The sequence below is a fragment of the Bactrocera oleae genome, chromosome 2, assembly GCF_042242935.1.
Source record: "Bactrocera oleae isolate idBacOlea1 chromosome 2, idBacOlea1, whole genome shotgun sequence".
Taxonomy (NCBI): domain Eukaryota; kingdom Metazoa; phylum Arthropoda; class Insecta; order Diptera; family Tephritidae; genus Bactrocera; species Bactrocera oleae.
Genome location: NC_091536.1, coordinates 88758283 through 88780950, shown reverse-complemented (window position 1 = coordinate 88780950; position 22668 = coordinate 88758283). Strand labels below are relative to the sequence as shown.

The window sequence follows — 22668 nt, the reverse complement described above, 5'->3', positions numbered from 1 at the left end:
TTTAAAATGTTTAATTAATTCTAATTTAAAAATCTCATTTATCCAATTCCGGTAATATCAGAATTTCGGTATTTTATATAATAATAAGTTTTAACGCTTTTAATTATATTGCATCAAAATACTTTTAATAATTCAGACGCTCAATTCAGGCCAAGTATGAACATTCCGTAATTTCGGTATCAAAAAATTACCGCTTTATTTATATGAATTATACTCATAGTTTTATCTACTATAATGTTTGGATGATTAGCGTTATTGTATAAAGTATGAAGCCTTTATTTCAAAGTTTTATTATGGAGCTATTGGGTGTGACAAAACTTTCAACACCCCAAGAATAATTTAAGTTATATACATAACTCCCACTTAACATAGATGCGGGAAGAGTAGAATAAACTACAATATACTGTTGCTGTCTTTATAAGAATTTTATCACAAAATTTCGAATTTGAACCATTGGATTTATTGTTTGCTTCTTCTTCATTTTTATATATTTACTAATTTCTCTCAACTTGAAAGTTTTTAATTAACTTTAACTTCCATTTATTTTCTGTAATGTAAATGTAATGAAAGTAATGAAATCTTTAAATATAGCTTAAAGGCATCATTATTTTTATAATAGCTATTAATTTGTGTTTTTTTTTATCTGAAAAACTAATAGTATATATATATGGTAAATAAGAGAATCCTAAATGTAGGCAGCAAAGGATGTCAATATTAATAGTCCAGCGAAGTCGCGCACCAATGCTTAAATGCGTTTAATTTATAATTTAAAATTTACTGAATTTAATGGCAGACAATTTGGGAAGATAGTGTCAAGACTTGACGCTAAGAGAAGCGTATGGGAATAAATTACTGTAAAATGCAATAATTCAGTGTTGCTTATAATACCGCTCAGCTGATGATAAATTCATTAATTCCAAAACTTGCAAAGAAAACCGAAGTTAATTAACTGCACATAATAAAACAAGAAAATAATTATGAAAAAATAGAAGTAGCAAGCGAATAGCTGGAAAAATAATATCATAAAATTTAAAAAAAAAACGCGCGCACATCACGTCACAACTGCGCCGCTGCCTTTAACGCTTATTTCCTCCACTCAATCAAGGCGATAGTCAGAGGGTGTTTATAACGCTTGCCAAAAGTGCTCATCCAAATAGCGTCATTTGCAAATTAAAATATCTTTAAGTAGCCAGATTAAAAAAATAGATATCACAAAATTGGAAATTAAAATTTTTTTTTTTTGATACTAATGTTAATGATGACTTATATTGGCCTTCAAAATTTCGTGTATGCAATATTTTATCAAGCAACAAATTTATTTAAATTGAGAAAATTTGACAAAAACCAAATTAGGTATTGTTGTTGACCAACATTAGCTGGCGTTCAAATTATATTCACTAACTTGTTTTCTGCGCCACAAACAAGCTAGTTCACAAGCGGCTGCTGAGCCAAGTGCTTACGATCGCAAGCTGTGCGAAGATGAGCAATATGTTGACTGTTTTGAGTTTTGAGTATTTTTTGTATTCTTTTCATACCTGTGTTATTTTTATTTTTTGTTATATATTTTATTCGAAATTAATTTAAATTTGTCCAATGGCGCCTTTTCAATCGTTAAATGCTTTAATAGACTCTATTAAGCGTTAAACTGTGCCACTTGGCTATGGTTTAGCCCACAAGATATTACTCAGACAATGTTTATGTATCAATAAAGGCCTCTTTGAGACTTAAACCAGTTTTAAGTACAATGAGGACTATTTTCAAGGCACTAGTCTTTCTCTTTAGAGGTGTTCAGTGTAGAAGTTGGTGGACTTGGTTGGTTAACATAGCTTGGCTGAATTTTAAGCACAGCTGTTTTTAAGAAAGAGAGTACTAACCTAGTAAGAAATTTTTAAGACAAATCAAAAATTTGGAATATAGAAATTAAAGAAATAATTCTCAAAAATTCACTTAAATTTTTTTTCAAACTTTGATAGCTCATTTGTAGCTTTGGCTCCGCCGCTAACCAATTGTAAGTTATAATAAAAAACAATTACCAACTCTCTCATCGGTGGCGTCGGCGGCGGTAAAGATGACTGATATAAGATACCTAAATTATAGAATTGCATAAAATCCTTCAAAAGTGAAATTAAAATTTTTTGGTTGTTTATTTTTTTTTTTTTACCTTTCTGTTGTGTTTTTTCTCATTTGCTCTTTCACTAACTTTCAGCTTCCGAAGATTTCTGGTTTTCACGTTCAGTGCAGCCTTACTGTGTCTAGTGGTTGGTGTGACGGTCAGTCAATCATTATGAGGAATAACCGGTCACTCCAAATTCATTGCTTATCATTACTGTTGATCTTTTTCATAATTACGCATAAACATATAGTGTATGTGTTACTGTGTGTGTGTACTTGAATGAAAACTTGTTGCCTTTGTCAAAAGATTCTGTTTAATATTATGGTTTTTTACCACACATCAAGTGCTTTCAGTTGCTTGATTTTGTTACTTTCAATTCATTTTATATTTTGAATTTTTTATTAATGTTTGCAAAATAATTTTTTAACCAGACTTCTTAAAAAAAATGGTTACCTCTACTGCTTATCTCCAAAACTTCTGTTTGGGTTAAGACTGACTGTATTTGTAAAGAAAGTTATATGTTACCTAAAAATTAAAAAATAGCTAAGTATATAAAAACGCGAAGTCTAGTTAACTGTGAAGGTTTAAAAATAAGAAAAAATACTGGTAGATAGAAAAAGATATAAGATTATGAAACTTAAAAAGGAAATGTAAAAATTAAAAAGAAAAATCTCGAAATTAAAATAAAAAAATTTTATATTGTATAAATTAATAAATAACGCAAGAAAAAACTCGAATGGTATAAAGGAGTACAAACTAATTATTGCTTCAACACAATAAACTCTGGCTTTACCTAGCTTAGTCGATAGTGAGCAACACAAGCTGAAAGGATTTCTTAATTATATACATATGTTAAATTATACAAAACATTATGGAAAAATATTTTCTCACATTTTTTACGTATATCCGTTTCTTGTGAACTCATGCAAATCACTTCGCCGAAACTTTTTCAAGTTAACATCTCTATTCTTCAACTTAAACAGCGCAAGTTCGTGTCATAAGTCTTTCTTGTTATCCCAATATTCGCGTGACTCATCTCAATAACGTATTGCATAAAATACGCCCGTTCCCAGGGAGTAGAACATATATATTTATACATTATATTAATTTTATCTTGAGTGATTAGCAAAAGTTGCCTTTTCATTAATTTATGACCGAACAGCTGGCGTTTTGCTGCTTTCGACAGCTGCCCTCATGCACTGTACTCCGCTTCGTAAGTCGGTAGACAGCTTATACACAGTTAATAGAAACAAATTATAAACAATTAAAAAGCTGAATGTTTGAGTACGCTGTTCATATTTCGCAGAACTTCTCAAAAATAAAATATTGTAATGAAGCTTGCAAGGTGCGCGTCAATCAATATTTTATAGTTAATTATTAAAATCTTAGAACCACATTCAAGGTTAACGAGAGAAAAAAATATAATAAAGTGTATAACAGATTAACTAAATTATTCTAAGTACGCCTAGTAGTGTATTATGTGTGGAAATATCGAAAATTAAGGACAAAAAGGTTTCATAGAAAATTTCTTATAATTTTTCTTTTAGAAGCCAAAATTGTATTATTAAATTTATTTTAAAAATTTGTTTTGTCTATATTTTTAAAAAATTGGCAAATTTGTGAAAAAACTTATTAAAAATTTATATTTGCACAAAAGTTTGCTCATATTTACTGATATTGTTTTATAAAATTTTTTTAAAAAACTTACTTGAATTAAAATTTCAAATGGTGGCAACCCCAATTAAATACTTAGATATGTTTTATAATTTGTTCAAATAACATTATTAATTACCAATATTGCTATATTACAATTTTTGAAATAAAAATTTGTTTCTACATATGTGTCTAAGTGATAACAACACTAGTTGAGGAAATATTTTCGTAACATTTTCGAATTCATTTGATTCTCATATTATATTATTTTGTTTATTATATCAGTTTTATTGAATTGATATTTTGAATATATGGCAATCCTATTGAAAAAATATTTCGAGCTCTTAGCGTGCTCAAATAACTACATAAATAAAAAAAAAAATTATATCACTCTAAAATAATTATATACCTGAAATTAAACGATTTCTTAATTATCGAGAGTAAAACCAGCTATCTTGCTTCGCATTCTGAAGTAGCAATTATTTCCAACTTCTATTCTAATTAGTTTGCTTCCCATTAACGGCGGGAATAGTAATAAATACTAGGGCACAATTGACCTTAGGTGGCGGTGCATATCTCATTTTCTAAATAAATACTTGGCAAAACAATGGCAACTCTATAAGTAGCAAAACGTGGAAACCGCTTAATTGTGGGAAAAGCTGAAACAGTTCACGTTGCTCAGTGCTTGAACGCCTAGAAGTATGTGTGTAATTGAATATTTTATTTGCCTGACCGGTTGCTTGATCACTTTTTTCTTCTTTAACCGCGACTAAACTACTAATAACCATTTATTCACATACGCACAGTTATATTTCGTTGGCGTAATTAGTAAATTACAAATGTAATTACGCTGAATTGTAGCGAGTATTTATTTGTTTGCTGTTGATTGTTTATAGTTTGCTATATTTTATTCGTAGCCATTATACTCTTAACTAGCAAGCGCCCGTTTTATTGTTGTGTTTTCACGCTTACTGATTTTTGTTTCACTAAATTTTCTATTGTTTCGTGTGTCGGCTGCATAATAAAAGCTTCATTTATAACATGTTGTTAACTAGACTGTTATTTGCGTTACTGTAAATTAGAGATAGTCATCTCATCAGATATGGGAAAGTTAGCATAAATGTTATTGTTGCTATTGTGATATATTGTCTAACATAAGATAATCTGGTTTCGACATTATTTTAATATTTTTCTGCTAAAAATAAATTATTTCCTTGCTTATTTTCATAGATACTCAACTGCTGCCGAGAGGTTCCAATATACTTATAGTTTTGCCCCATACCCATTCCTCTCACCGATGATACATATAAACTATAATCAATCACTTTTATATATAAATTTTAAGTTTTTATTGTGCAGAACAACATTTAAATAGTACACCTCGCGTCTGCAACAAGTGGCTGCTACGTCGTGACTTGTCCCGCTGAGCTAGTTTTACCGTTGTCACAATTGAAATTGAAATATTTTCTAAGTCAAACTTATTATTAAAATCAATGAATCGGATATTCATAGATCTTTAGCGCCTCTTTGTAGCAACATCGTCCAAAATAAAAACATTAAAATAGCCAAATATTTCACCAACAGGCCACACCCAAATGTAAATTAAATGTCAAAGATATAATATATGTTACTTATTTTATGCTACTTAAGTCAATTTAAACATAAGGGAATTTATTTGAGACTTTTCAGTCTTTACTGTTTCAGAGGTTCTTTAAATTACTTAGTAATCCCAGATGGAGGTACTCGTCATAAAGGACGTCACCGATTTCTGCAAAATTCGAGATAAACTTGCTACATAACTTTGATAATTCATCTAGTCCCTTGAACAGCGAAGCTCCTAGATATTTACGACGAGTTCTAAATAAGGCTGGACAGCATCAAAAAAGTTGTTCAGCGTCACTCTTATGTTCATTTCCTGTACTTTCTGCTGGTAGTTACTAATGCCTATTCGGCATACATGTGATGCCGATAAGTTGTGAAATGCCATTAGATCAACAACCGTACTACAGTTTTCCGAGTTTTAAAAGAAGACGTTAAAATATATAGTAAGGAAAAATTTTTTAATTTCATTAATAATTTAATTAAATCCAGAGCGATCTAAACAAAAATTAGAAATCGTTACCACCCTAATGTAATAATAGTTTTTGTTTATATAAACATAATATTCATTAAATATTATTTGAAATTTTACAAACTCATACTTTATTTTCAATTTTTATTCACAATACCATTATCTACAACGTTATTATTATATATATTTTCTTCCATATACCGTTGTTGTCACAAAAAAGCACAAGTTGCTCTTTTTCTACTCGCTTCTGGCTTCCTTTGTCTGTATGTCGATTGCCCGCAAAAATTCCAACCACTTTTAATTGACCTTAAAATGTTTCTGCAGTTTGTAACCACAAAAGGCAAACCGAACAAAATTGGAATAAAAAAAAACTATTTCTGCGAAGGAAAATAGCTGCGAGGAGAACCGCCAGAGAGCGTAGCGAGTGACAGGTGAACACGCTGTGCACGGCGCTGGGCCATGGCGTCATTTCGTGGCTGCCACATATACTTGTATTTTATTGACTGCAAGTTGCAACTTGAATTTAGGTCGCGCGTTATATCTGTATATCTATGCATATATATGTATGGCATTTTGCCGATTTCGGTGGTACCACGATGCAAGAGTTTGTGTGTAGAGTTCATATGCTTTGTTATAATTGTTTCTTTGTTTTTTAAGTGGGCGCCGCAGCGGCATGTGGCAGTGGCGAGTAGCATGCCACTTGTGGCCGATATGTAAGTTTTTTAAATGTGTGCGCATTTGCCTAGAAGCGTGTGCAGGTAAACAAATCCAACTGTTTAATGGCCGCTTTGTGAATTGGCGGCAGCGCCTGCACTTCAACTCTCGTTCGCTGCCAAGAATGCATTTGCATATCCCGCCTAATTGGGGTCAAAAGCAGTTAAAGCCACTTAATTCAAAGGTTCAATTGCCGAAAAGCACAGCGCGGCCAATGAGTTGAGTTCGCGCAGCTGGCAAGCGCAGTTATTGCTAAGTTCCCAGTAGTCGCCGCAGCTCATTTGCTGTTAGGAGAGGCACACTGTTTTGCATATTCCTGCAAAGGCAGGTATTGTCCCCTCTCACCCTTACCTTCGTAAGCGCTACTAATCTATAAAATTTAAAAAAAAATACTAAGGAAGCGCCTGCGTTTAATTACGGTAATTTTTTTTTACATATTTTATTTGCATGCGCTTTAGTTCTTATTCGTTACTCGTTCGAAGTTGTTACTCGATTATTTTTACGACTGTCATAAAATGTAGAATAAATAAAGTGTTTGTCTGTAATTTATTTCTATTGGCAACTGTCTGTTACTATAAACCTTTAACTTACTTAAGAATTCGGCTTTAAAAGGAATTTAATGACAGAGGTGTCCAAAGAGGGTCGCTTAATGACGTACACGAATCGTGGGCACAAAACATTTCTAGTGATGATGAGATGTTACATAATGTTTATATGCTAAGTGTATGGGGCAGAAGATGTCTTCAAATAAAACATGATTTAAGACAACTTTAAATAGAATATATGGAAACCATTAAAGTTTTAAAGTATTTCAATAAAAAAAATGTCGCTCAGCCACAAAATATTTCAAGTTAATTGCAAAAACTTATTTTGGTATTTTTACCATAAATAATCATCTCCATCAACTTCCTTAAAGAATACTTTGAAAACTGGCATTCAACAAGGGAGAAACTGAATTAATTGCATTTGAAGTGTCAAAGAAAACGGAAATGTTAGCGGAGTAGACAGAACTCTGACACCAGTTCGAAAAAGAGCAATTATTAAGAAGAAATCATAGAAAAATATTGAAAATCTCAATACAAATAATCAATATCTTTTATGTCTTCAGGAAAAGTAAAAGATTTGTATACAATTCATTATGAAAATGAAAATATTCCAGAAATTAAGATTGATTTGAATCCAACGCCTTTTTTGCTTGATCAGTATTATTATTAACGGTGTAGACTTATAATAATATAGAGATATATAACCATTTTATCCAGTTGCGAATTTTTTTATTCAAAAATTTTAGATGAAAAAATATATTTTCAATTTCTAATTCTTTTTTTGGATTAAATATTTCATTTTACTTGTTAATCCGGTATTAGGGATTAGAAACTTAAAAATTATTTTAAACTAAGATTTTCGGGACTACAAAATAAAAAAGAATTTTCGGATTTACTTACAACTGAATTTCCCAAATTTCTGAGTCAACCTTCTGAGAAAGAACGCAAGAAACCCGTTTGGTCTATCTTTGTTAGTTCTCATGTGAAACATTACAAATTTTCATTGCTAAGTCTAGTTAGAAACATTACATAAATTTATCTATTCAGTTGTTCCTTATTATGTATAAGATATGAGTCGCCTTGAAGTATACTTGGCGTATCTTAAATAATTATTATATAAATATATGGGAAATGTAAAAATTGAAAATAAAGAGCCTTTACATTGGAAAATATTTATATGGACATAAACTGAAACTTTTGCAAAAAAAAAAAAAATAATCAACATGGAAATAAAATGTTTATGCCAAATCAGTTAATTTTTTTGTATATTCCATTCTTCCACACTTTCTATTTAATTTTATATTTTTCGTAACCTACATTCCACCTTTAAATGTTTTCAAAAACAAAAGTATGTTAAAAGTAAAATGAAAAAAAATGTAAATGAGCACATTTTCGCCCAAACTTAAGCTTATTGGTTTTCACTGCCCATTTTGGCTACATTTTTAAGTACTCTCACATATCTAGGTACTCTTATATATCTGCTTATGGACATGTGTACGAGCTGCTGGCACAGTTAGCAGAAGCCACAATTATTTCAATTTTAAGAAACTCTTATTCCAGAAGTACGTGTCGGCGCACAAATGAATAATGGGTCAGATATCACACTCGGTAGATAACAATAACAACACATATCCATACAAATATTTGTGCTGATGCTGCAAGAGGAATATATAAGGTTTTAGAGGCTATGCTGGCGCCGCCTTTCCCTAATTTTACCAGCGTCGCAACTGAATTCTTGTGCTGCTTTCACTTAGAGCTTCTTCAGCAGAAAGTTGTTGGGACTTTCGTAATTATCGGAAAATAAAAAATGGGTTTAGGCATAAGTATACATACATATTTGTAGCGCTGCATGATTATTGTTTAGCATTAATTAAATTATATGCTGCATATATGTGTGCATGTATGTGTTTTTAACTAGTTTTATGGCTTACAGTAGAAAATATACTCTTATTTTTTTATTTCGCTCTGAGCTCAAGACTTTGCAGCCTAAAATATCTGGCCTAAATTGAAGTAAGTTTCTTGTAAATAGTAAATTATATATACGATATACTATAATAACAAAAACAACACAATTGAATTATGACTTACTCCGCGTTGCATATCATTTAATAGTTCCTCTCGCTCGCTTTAATATTGTTTATATTTTTTTAATGTTTTTTTTTATATTTTATATATTTTTCCTGAATTAATACTTAAGTAAACATTACCAATCATAATTGCAATACTTACTTGCATGTTCATCATTTCCCATTTTTTCATGCCCGAATTGCAGCTAATCAGCTATTTAATAGAAAAAAATGCGCTACGCCGTGAGTTCATTCACTTGGCTTGTGCTTGCGTGTTGGCTGTTTCTGCTGTTATTGTTGTTGTTGCTTGCCAAGAGCCACTGACCAATTTTCGCTACTTAAATTGCCACATTATTCTCTAAAATACAAAAACAACAACACTACAAATTAAAGCATTTCAGCATTTGGTCAGCAGTTTAAGCTGCTGATTTTTGAATTTCCTTCTTTTCGGCTCTACTTCCTTTCTTATTTCGTAATTTGTAACCAATTTTTTGCATTCGTTCTTACTTACACAAACGATTGAGTTATTCACCGATTATGATTTTTACACAATCGAATAGCGACCGATTTCTTATTTTTTATAGTTTTTGTAATTTTTAATTTTTTCCTTATTTATTTTATTTTATAGTAGATTTTTAATTTTTTATTCCACTGCCTTAAGCTTATTTATTGGAGCTTAAAATATTTTTTCCTTTATTTTATAGAAACTACTTTCGTGAATTGTCTTTGCTTTCTTTTATTGCCATTATTTCATTATATTTTTCCATCATAATTTTTTTGTTGTTTTAGCAATTAGCATAACATAATAAACTGCAACTGATTGTGCTAAAGTTTTACAGACTTCTTTGTATAATTACAGAGAGTCACTACCGAAAATCTATTAGATGGCGCGAGTGTCAAATTGTTGCTAAAAAGTGTATTTATGTTTCAAATGATATTTTAAATATTCATAAAATTTAATTTTCTCAAAAAACGAGAGTTTTATATTTACAGTGTCAAAATTTTGCCGAAATTTAACTGTAAATGATGCTAGAGACGGGCACTTATATAGAAATCCGGATTTATATTAGAGAGAAATACTGGGGACGATTATTCCTAAAATTAGAATTAATGTTCCGCAGAGATTTTTTATTATTTTAATCTCTCCTCTTTGTTATAACACCTATATAATATAAAAATAGTTCACTGGTAATAATAAAATTTCAACCACTAATATCTTTTAAACGGTTAGGTTTACAAAAAAATTGTAAGAGACAATTTGAATAAAATTTAATTTGCTACAAAATATGAGATAATAATGAATAAGAGATATTTTTTCAAGTAGTTGGAGGCGAGATATACATTCTTCTATTTGATAATAACAGAAATTAGAAAACTGTAAAAAGGAGGACTTTCCTGTTACAATTAAGCTCATACTTGTAGAGTTTTTCGTAGAGATGTTTTCAAAAATCCTATTTTTAAAAGTGCTAATCGAAAAAAAATCGTTATTTATTAGCCACCTTAATACATATTATATATACATACATATATCAACATTTATAACTTTCTTTCTTTTTTTTTGGTTACTTTTTATTGGCAATTGAGTGATATCCTAAATTTTTGTTGCTGAGTATTTGTGTTAATTTTTAATTGTCTTGTTAACAAGATACAATCTCAACTAGCCACACAATTTTGATGTTCGTAAATTCCACAGTTAATGCACACACATGTGAATCATAAATAAATACATATGTATGCATGTATAGCGGCGTGAGTTATGTACTTTGAAACGAGTTTCGCCGTAAGAAGCTTCAATCAGCGCAAATCAGCAAATAAGCTTCAAATGATTAACTAAAATTTACTTCCTACATTTAACGACCACCCTAATTCGCATAATATATGCAAATATTTGATGAATTTTGCCCATATTTGCTTTTTCAAAAACATGTGTGAGATTCTTCTTTAAAGAAAATCTTCACAAATTATAACCAAAAATTAAATCCACTGAGGTGCCCAAGCAAAACACAAAGCAGCAATGAACGGCTTCGAAATAAAGCTCATTAAAGCGGACTTTGCGAATTTTCGGCATGCAGTTTTTGTTGTTGTTATTACTATTGGATGGTTGCTACATAGACTGACTTTTATTTTATCTCTAAAACAAAAACAACAACAATCAATTCTCATTACTATTGAAGTAAAATGTCAAATTCCGGCAGCGTAAACCACTAGACACGTGCAAACAGAATGGGAAAACCAAGTGAAAAATGGTAGCGTGTAAGGTGCGGCGCCGACTGAGTGAGGATCTTTTAAACAAAATTTTTATACACACACATATTTATTTATATTGAACTGAGGTCTGTGGCAAGTTACTTTATGTGATTTTTTACATAAACTCTTTATTGCATTGTGGTTTGCTGGCGACTTTTTATATATTTTCCATTTTCTTTTATATTTTCGTTTATTATTTCTATATTTAAAATTTTTTAACTTTGTTTCTTTATATTTTAATATTTTTTGTTTTCTTTTCATGTTTTTATATTTTTGTGTAGTGCCTTGCATGAAGCACATCTTCCTTATTGCTCATAATGACTGCTTATAAATCTTGCCATTTATTTATTTGCGCTAGCTGCACCTTTCAGCAGTCAATTTTTTTTTTTTAACTTTTATTTACAATTTTGTCATTTTTTCACTGCACCAAGTGAGAGTTGTCCAACTGAGTAGGCATTGCGTTTGCTATGCGCCCAATAGCAGATGCGCCACACCAATACACATAGACAACCCAAATAAATAGCCAACAAAGAGGCAACACAAAGCTGCCAGACTACAAAAAAATTGTTTCGTTATTTGGCAAAAGGATGCTATGAAAAACTCGTAAGGCAAAAGGTTATGAACTTAGTGGGAAAAGCGCGGCAAACGGTAAAAATATATTCGTATGTTTGTATACTCATAAGAGACTCGAGCTGTGTAAGGATTGTACTTGTATATTGAGCAGTTGCTAGTTGAGTGGAATGCGGCAGGAAGCTGTGGGTAAGCTGCAGTGATGAGACCACAAAAGTTAAGTTAGCAGATGGCATGTTGTAGATAAAGTTAGCAAAAAGCTAATAAAAGTGGCTGAAACCCAGTATGTACGAATGTAACCGCATTTCTTACACCCACGCTATTTATTTGGTGCTTGCTAAAGAAATCATTAGTGAAATTGAGTTCATGCCAAAGAGCAAGGCATTCTGAAGCAGCCATGAAGTGTCTGAGTGCGAACTACGCCTGCTTGCTGTGTATAAGCATTACTTCTTAGAGTCTAAAAGATATGAATTTCAGCTAGAAAAACTATTAGTATGCCACTTTTTTTGTGTTTGTCTTGCTATTTCAAGAATCTATTACTAAAAAATTAAAAGGCAGAAAAGTAAACTACAAAAATTTAAGTTTAAAGCTATAATTATGTTAGGAAAAATGTAGGGCTTAAAAATTATCAGTAAGAATTTACTACGGTGTGGTAAAAGCTCTTAAAACGTTTACGCAGCACTTAAATAATATCAATTTCAAGTAAGCACGGCTTAGAAGTAAAGCGCGGTTCAATAGGTGAGAAAAAGTGCACTTTCTAATGCAAATTTTCTGGCAATAATTTTTTATGATATTTTAAAGCATAAAATATATATAAAAAATAAAACTTATATAGAAAAATAAACTTAAAAAATAAAAAACAGAAAAAAAATTAAAAACGAATATATATGTATATATATTAAAAAATAACTAAAAATCACAGTCTTTCTGCGCTGATTAAAACATAAAAATCACTCAATGCACGTCCACAACAAAAGCCGAACACAAACGCAACACCACACTAATACACACCCATATACACATATACGCAAACAAAAGACTTGTTACACAAACCTGATAATTTAGCTGACAATACGGCGACAATTTCAATAAGCTACACGTCCATTATGCAGCCATTATGGCAACAATATATGCCGCACACACACACTTACACTTAGATATAAAACACTCATATGCAAAGGAGTTGCGGACTGTGAGGCGTAATTGTTTGGTGAAGCGCAACAGTCAAGTGAGGCTTGAACACACACACATGCACATCCTAATGGGCAAGTATATTGACTGTTGCAGAGTGTACGGCGCGGGCATGATTCAGCAGCGACGGAAAGTGTGCTTTTGTTTTCAACGAAATTACTTTTTTGGTCCCACTTTTTAGCTACTTTTTAGATTCATTGTTTATTGTTTTTTTGTTTGTTTTTTGATTTCGTATTTCGCTGTTTTCTTTATTGTTTTTGTATTTTTTCATGGGTTGGCTATAGCTGCATCTTCATGGCATAATCGACAAGCGCCTGCTGCAAATCATAAAAGCTTCGTCAATTTAAATGCAACTGTGGCGGCGGCGCTCTGTAACTGTACAAAAGTCCATAAAGACAAAAAACAAAGAAAACAACAACAGCAAAAAAACTAATAAAAAATTAGATTATAAAAAAACTGGCGAGGGTCACTGCAATGAATAACAATATGCTGCTCGCTTACATATTTACATACAAATAAAGCACTGGCAACAGTTGGAGCGTGTGCGTTGTAAGTTACGGCAAATAAATTTAAAAAAATATATACAGGCTATAACTAAGTAATACATATTTTCACATATTTACTTATATTTTTATAAGTATTCATAATTATAAAGCAAATTACTTTTTATATTCGTATATTATATATGTATGTAGAAGCTAAAACTGTTTCTTTCGACTTTGTGCATTCTTACCTAATTTCTTAAGTAGGCAGCTATTACATATCCACTTTTTGTGGCTTTTACGAGTGCAGTGTTTGTTTACGCATTTGTATATTTTAGTTTTTACCAATTAAGTTGCTATTAATATAGTAGTTGCTCAGTTATGAGAATGAATTCAAATTAGATTGAAGAGAAAACTAGCTTTGTATAGATTTGTGGCTTAAATGTCCTAATGAAATGGCCAAAGCTTATAAACTAAAAAATATATAAATATTAAATCTCGAATATCGAATATTGGGTTTCGGGTTCTTCTAATCTCTTAAATTATTTTCCAATTATTTATCATTATTTGGTATTTCTTATTAGAAAGGTAAGCAGTCATTCCCACAAATATAAATCGAACCCTCCATTGAAGTAACCGTTGTTGTAATTAATTCATATCAGTAATTTGTATAATTAATTTTATGGAACCTTGACTTCAACGGTAAGCTTTTTTCAGTTTTTTTAGTTTGTTGTGCTTTACGTATTTTTTGGGAAATTTCAAATACGTGGCAATCATAGGTATTCAAACTAACGCTCTATTCTCAAATCCCTTTAGTTTGACGCCCATACTGTATAACTCTCATGTGATTAAATACTTACAATTTTTAAATAGTTGGCAGCTCTACCCAATTCGAGATTCATTTGTTAGGTTTCTTAAACTTTCTCAGTTTGTAGAGTTTTTATCTCAAAACTTTTTTTATTGAAAATTTTCAATGTTTGGAAGTTGAGCTTTTTTAAAGTGAAAATATTAAACCAAGTTATCCAAAAACAACGTTATCCAAACCGGTTTAGCTTTCACGTGGTAGGGCTGTATGTTCAAGTAATAATAAATTAATGATAATAATTTAATAAGTAATTAATGCAAATAATTATAACCAAAATAAAAAATAATTAGTTTTAGTCTATTAAAATTTTTAATCAGATGGCAACCCTCCTGAAAAAGTCAGTGAACTTTAAGTTTTATTAAATTTTCTAGGTTTTGTAGAGTTCTTCTTTCTTTCTTTAATTTTAAAATTTTCAAACAGATGGCAACCTTATCTATCTTCTACAACAAAATGAAAAAATTTTTCACTTGGTGTTGACATACAGACAAGTTGCGACAGCACTTGCCACTTAATACTCGCTTACGAACAGATATGTTGACTAATTACGTAGTGAGTGCTCACTTGCAGCCACTCACATGTCAGCAACAACATTGTAGATATGATCTCAGCGAAGTGCGGCTACAACTTGCATAAGCTCGACCGCAGATGTGCTGCTTTTGACTTCTAATAACACAGCTCAACAGTGAGCTCATGTGAGTACTTACAAACACACTGGTGCTGGAAGTAAACGCGTTCGCAGCCATAATGCATTTGTAACTTCAAGTCAAATATTGCATTAACATTTCGCCTTAACTAACTCACTTTTCATAGTTTTTAGTTTTTAGCATCTGGTAAAATTCTTTTTATTGTTGTTTTTATTTCTTCGTGCTAATTTTAATGTTGCGTAATTTATTATCGCCGCTTGTCGTTGGCACACTTCGTTGTAGAGCAACGCTCACGTCTCACACACCAACATAGAGACACCGCCACACACATATACGTATATAAGCATATGTGCCTTAGTTGTGTGTTACCAATAACTTGTAGTCACACAACTTGCCACAGTTGGCTGCTACCTTCTGCCGAAGGGCGATTGCATTTTGTCAACGTTCGCGCAAGATTGCTTCGCTTTGGCAGCACAGAAGTCTACTTAGCGGTAGTTTAGCTGGAAATGACGAATCACGCAGAGCCGTAAAATGTTGTTGCTGCTGGCTAATGGCGTCGACACGCAGACTATGGTTCAGTTTTTACCTATATCGATGTCGTTAAGCAACATTGTCGCTTCTGGGGTTCATTTCACTTTTTCTAAGATTTTTGGTAGAAAAAGAACTACTAGATTGTAATGAATGATAAATTTTAGTAGAAGACGAAGATGAAAGGTGCTGAAATGTAAATAATCGAAATATAATGAAACCAAAAGATCTGAACTATTTCTTAAGAGATCGTGTCATTGCCTTAGGCCATAATCCCTGCAAACTTTTACAGGACAAGTAGTTTAAAGTACCAAGTGGCTTATAAACACTTTTCAATATTCCTTAAGTTGCTATAAAATAATATCATAGAATCTTTGGCTTACAGACACCGTATATATTTCCGGCTCTAACATTTATGGAAACTGGTGATTCGATTAACTGTTTAAAGAATTAATAAAAAACAAAAAAGTCTTTAACTTCGGTTGCACTAAAGCTATGAATAATATCATTCATTAATAAAAAATCAGTTTTTATACAAGAACTTGATTTTGATCGGTCAGTTTGTATGGCAGCTATATGCTATAGTGGTCCGATTTCAGATAAATTTACAAATATGAGCATATTTTAGTAACAACTTAAGAATCGAGTTTTCCTAGAATGCACATTAACACGTCCTGAGAAAAGCATTTAAAAAACAAATGAGCAATAATTTTTTAAGTCAAGATCATTAGACTGGTAAAGCGTCTGAAACAAAAACGTCAAATTCTGTAACTGTTTACCCGCTGCAACGTTACGTGACTTCATGTAAAAACAGTGATTACGTGCTTATATTTATTGAAAATAAACTTCTTTATGTAGAGTTCTTCCTCTACACATACATATACATACATATAAATAGTATATATCTTCTATTATTTACCTGCCCTACAAAAACATGCTCTAGATTGATAGGTGCTACCCAAAGATGCGCTCATTTCTCTTTCACACCGTTTTACTTGGAAGTCATAGATTCACACTTAAATCGCGCCGATATTTTTTGGACTGCTTCAGCATGACGCATGGAAGAAATCTCCAAATTAAAACTAGCAGTTCAGTGACTCTTTCTTTCTATAAATGATATTTCTTATTTCATTTTAATTATTAAGTATTTCTTTATTTAATTTTTTCATCCTAAATGAGCAACTAGCCATTCCTCAAACGTTAAGCAGCTAAGTGCGAAGTCAATCGTCAGTCGATTCTACGGGTCTACAGCAAGAGTGAACAGGAAAAAGTGTGTAAATATTTACACTCTTCAACGAGCGTTAAACTTTGTTGTCGTGTGGACAAGCATAAATTCTACGAGTGTGTGAGCATGACTTCTGCGTCTCTTAGTTTTATGAGCCTTACTTTGGTGCATATATATATGTAGGTGTTTGTGAGCTTGAACAGTTTAAAGCAAATAATTGTTTTGTATACAAATATTTACATTTATGTTAATGGCAAAGCGGCGAAAAGGCAATTAACATTTATTTCTCTGTATTAGTTGTCTAATCAGATTTTTACGGAAAAGTTAAATTTTTTTCATGAAACGCACCTCCGGTCTTAAGCTAAAATTATTAAATAAGAGCCAAAGCTGTATAAGCATATTCATTATATTTTTGAAGGAGAGATTTCCGCTTAAAGATTAAAGCCGATTCTCTTTCTTCTTTTCGTATTTGATTCTATATATGCTTGAAAAAAATATTCGTGTTTATGTGGCTATTTGTTTACTAATATTTATATATATACGCGTATATATATTTATTTTTTTTGTTGTTTTTACCCGTTTCTTTTTCTATTATGATTATTGGCAATCATAAATTAATTGCGTATTTATACAAATGCTAATTTTTGGCTGCTGTCGCCAAAATGCTGTGCATGTTAAGTGAAAATCGGCTAAACCAATTATGCGTTCGTATAGACATTTATATATTTAACTGACTATGTAATGCCTGTTGGTTGGCAGCATGTATTAAGTCAATAATGCATGTTGATTTAAATACGAATGATGTATTGCTTTTTATGTCACTGAATATTTCGACTTTTGTCTTCCACAAGCGTCATCGGCGTGATTTGTTTAATTTTTTTGAAACCTTTCACTTTGTCGCCTTAAATGATATGATTGATACCTATATAAACAACGCTTGTCATAAGTATTAGCCCCTTTTCTCTTTTTCATAAATTTCTAGCTTTTTTTTAGGAATTCCAAGATTAAAAGTTCATGTTCGAAATAATATTAAAATTTGTTTACATAAACTACAATATATTTAATGAAATCATTTACTACAGGTTTCCTATATTTTGCTCTGTACACCTTAATGTAGGCAATAGTTTTTAGGGTATTATAAACTACAGAATATATTACTTTCCACTTTTTTCTATAAAAAGTTTCTAGTTTATTAAAATCGGATATCTATAAAAATAATAGTATTATTCGCAACCAAATTTTCTTTCCTAATATGTACTTCTTTTTACTTTTCCTTATATATAATATGAGCATATTTTTACCTTAGAACATTTTTTTTTATTTTCGCCGCTTAAAAAATAAGAAATTTTGTATCATAAGCTAATCAGGCAACAAAAGTTTTCTTTATGTCAGGAGAAAATCATCATCATATCAGACAAAATTTCTATTCACATTTCTTTTATTTTCAAATACCAATTATATTGTATATAATAACGTTAAACAATAACAATTTTCTATGTACAAGTCTTTCAACGTATCAGTGGCATTTTCAATTTGATTTTTAAAATTTCTATATTAAATAAATAATAAGCCTTTGACACAGTGGAATTAGTATTTCAATAGCCATTACATTTCAATAGTGCAGTTATTTAGAAAAAAAGTTAGATGAAAAGTTCAATGCTAAAATAACAAATCAAGTATAATTTCTTCATCAAAACAAGTCATACAACTATATCCCATTACTAATGCTTCACCACAATAACTTTCGCTGCATCAATATCCTCATAACGACGCTGACAATTTCAGCAATACAAAACCAAATCACTCACTTTCACCCGACGATAAAATGAAAGCAAAATAAGAAAAGTAACCAACAAAAATCCTGATTTCATATCCAGTTTTTAAATTGCACTTTCTACTACAACAAAGCAAGCAATACCAACAAACACACATAGCATATGTTGCCGCATCCGCTTGCAACATGAAAAATGAAACCAGTTGAAAGACTGACGTGCGAGTATGCAGACAAAGCAATAGCAGCGAACGCTATCGAGAAGAAGCATAGACTTTATGTTCAATGGCAACAACAACTTAAACGAATGCAGCAACAATTTACTTTTATTATTTTCAATATTGCTTAGTGCGAGTTCATAATTTTACAACACTGTGATGTCAAGATGTTGGGAGAAAAGCAGCGCCAAGTTCAGCGAATAATTGTACGATGTAAAGATAAAGCGAAAATATGTTGTACGAGCTACGAATTTGGGTATTTATTTTCCTTGTCAGATGTTTTGATTTTTAGGAAATTTGGCATCCCCGGCATTGATTCAAGCTTGTCCTTCAATGTGTGAGCCTGAAAAAAGAGGATTTTTTAACTAGCTCTTCGCTTGTTTATAAAAATATATTCAAATGATTTAGAAGAAAAAATTTTAATCGAAATTTTTCAGAATAATAGAGTTAATTTATTGTTATGCAGTGTTTTCTTCTAATATTTTTAGCTTCCATTGCAAATCAATTTTTTTACTATATGACCATAAATTAAGCAGTATTTTAGTATAAGCTTCAATTAAAACAACTCAAATATGTTATTGCATACGCTTCAGCGCGTTTTGAGAATTAGTGAAGTCGCACACCGAGAGTGATAAACTACTAACCGTGTGGTAGTGAGAATTTAGAAATTTATAATACGTTTCATGTGGACTCATATTTTTTAAGAAGGTCTTAACTAAGAGAAGTTGCTTATATTTAATTTTAAAAACGATTTCAGCTTCATGTCATTAATATTATTATAGAGATTTGCTAAGTCTGTACGCTCATTTGAATTTCTACTCCACCGTGTCTTCTTCAAAATTAAAGTGTTCCATCTGTCGATAAACAAATATTGGATCTATATATTATTATTCTAAAACTCATGTCTGCTTATCTTTGTTTACCTCTATTGCCAATTTTTACTATTTTTGAAATGTTTGATCATCGGAGATCTCCAAACAATTAAAGCAATAGAAACTTACTCGCTTAAAATTCAAGTTGAAAATCTTCCACAATCTCGAAAACAAATAAAACATAATACCATTTTTATTACTTCGCTTGTTTTGCTGATAGGTAAAAAAATTAACTGAGTTTCAACCATTTACATGAGAGAGATTAAAATGCTAATGAGTTATTTAACACGCTGAAAATTATGCGACAGTAAATTGAGTTTACGAAAGGTAAATAGAATACAATTTTGTAAAAAATAGTGGCGAAATATTAAAAACTAATTATAGTTCCAAAATTGTGCCCATTAAAACTATGGTTTAATAATGTAATAATTTAATTTGTTTGTGTACAAGGTTAGGTTGAGCGCTGAGTGCAAATAGCAAGCAATGGCAAGAATAAAATAAAATTTTATGAGATAGCATCATAATATTCGTAAATCTTCAGTGCAGAAATCTAAAAACCCCTTCGGCTAGTGGTTAGCTGATGATCAACTGATCACTTAAGAAATCATCAATGATTCGACGAGGTTATGTTGTCATGATAATACTATTTTTTACAATCACTTATAAATTAAGCTTCTTTAAAAAGAATTTCAATGAATATTATTGAAATCGAGAAAGTGACATTTATATATTTTAATATGAGTATTAACCACATGTCATAGAAACTAGTCCGACCACTTGAAGAAATACAATAGATAATTCTGTTGCTAGTGGTATCAGTGCTTAATTAAATTCAAAAGAAACAAATACATAAAGCAAAAATATCATTAATTCCATAAATTTATGAGACGGACAGGCCTAAAGCAATCACTTCAGGACTAAGAAGATAACAAATAATTCTAGTATTTACCGGAGTCAAGAACTCAACTAGCAAAGATATTAAGCTCTCTTCAGAGAGACTTTGTATCGCTGTGCAAAACCAGTATAAACTTATCTTGCGCACATAAGTATTAGGCTGAGTACACACGTGGCTATAACAAACGTTCCTTAGTATATATTTCAGCGCAAAGCCTGATTTTATATTTATAACTATAATAATTTCAATTTAATTTATTGACAGCTGCTTTGCATAAAATTCCATTGTCACTTGTATGTCATGGCCAAAAATGGTGTGGCAAGCAAATATGTCAACAAAGGTGCTGTTGCAAGCAGCTACACAAAAAACAACAACAATAATAGTGGATGCAGTGTTATTTGGCCGGCGAGGCATTTATAACTTTTGCGAACTCAGATCCTTATAAAGCATGAAATGGGTTGGCTCACTTACTTGTGGATGACGGCATTGTTTATCAAGATGAACACGCGAGTGTGCGCACTCATAGACACATTTATGCTGTTGTTGGCGATGCAGAACACTTGGGTAGGTCCAGTTCTGATTTCGATCATTCGTACACGGTGCAACCGCCAACAGTAGCGCACTTGTAGGGGGAGTGTGGTACACGGTGACATTATTGATGCCACGCATAGATATGCGTCCGTCAGTGCCGGCAACAAACCGCTGATGTCATTTATACACACACCGATATTTATGCTAATAAAAGCGTGTCCCATTTGAGAAATGTTCGGCTGTCACGTCGGCGCATCAAAAAGCGATAAGGCAAAAGAAAAACGACGAATAACAAAAAGGAGCAACAATAAAAGCGAAGTAATAAGAAAACGAAATTATCCAACACTCCATTGCATGCAAATTACGTTTTGATGTGCATGCGCAATACCTGTTCACCAATATGTGTGTGCGTTAAATGTAAATTAATTCAATTTTGGTGTGGCTTTCGTGTCACCAAGCCAAGCAAATCATTTATTTGAATGACAGTTTTTGGTTTAGTGTTGAAATTTCGTGTTTTGCAGGCTACAAATGATTACTGCCGCTGCCTGTTGAATGAATGTCGGCCAATTTGGGCTTTTATTTGTTTTATTATGCTGTACAAAGTTTAATGTGAGGTAAAAACAAAACAAATTAATCAGTTGAACTTGCGCCATTGAAAATTGCAGATAGTTTGACTCCTTTTTAGAGCTTTCTTAGGCAAGCAGAATAATAATATTCATTATTTAAACTAATAAATAAATTAATAAATAAATAACAAATATATAATAAATAAATTAATAAAATTAATTTAATTATTTTATTTTAATTATATATAAATATATATTCTTGTCAACATATTTTTTTTTTAACTTTTAATCTACAATTTATTTATTATATAACTCAGAGTGATTTTGACAGTAAATTTACAATGTAGATTTGCTATTAAAGTTCAAAAAATATTTATTGTATATACATTTTTTACCACATTTTTAAATACTACTTTAAAATTAAAAAAAAAAATAATTCAAACATTATATATATTTATATATATTTTTTTACTAATAATTTAGTATTTTTGCTCAGTTTATTTAAAGTTTTCTTTTTAATTTATCCAAATTTTTAAATAATGATATGTTTTCAAAAAATCTTAGCAGTTATACCAAAAAGTTATATATATATTTATATTTTTTTAAGCTTTTTTTATTTCGAAATGTAACTCACTATAATTTAAACGATATAATTATATTATTATTACGGTAAAAAGTCATACATATTTGCAGCTCCCGATAAATAACTCCATTTCCACTTTGTATAATAATTTACTTTCTAGATCTAAGAAATTACCTTTCATTTGCAATTTTTTTCAATAATTAACTTTTTCAATAAAAAATCAAAAAAGGTAGTTCCAAATTAAAACAAAAAAAACAATTATTTGTTAAGGTACATATTAATAAATTCAATGTATTTCTCATTAGAAAGATGAGGAAA

General features: G+C 31.0%; 1 protein-coding gene across 4 annotated transcripts in view; it reads left to right on the top strand.

Annotated features, from left to right (window-relative positions):
• The window catches only part of LOC106624824 (cadherin-99C-like), a 388115-nt gene that overhangs the window by 282721 nt on the left and 82726 nt on the right, over nt 1-22668 (top strand). The gene's annotated exons all lie outside the window — the stretch shown is intronic.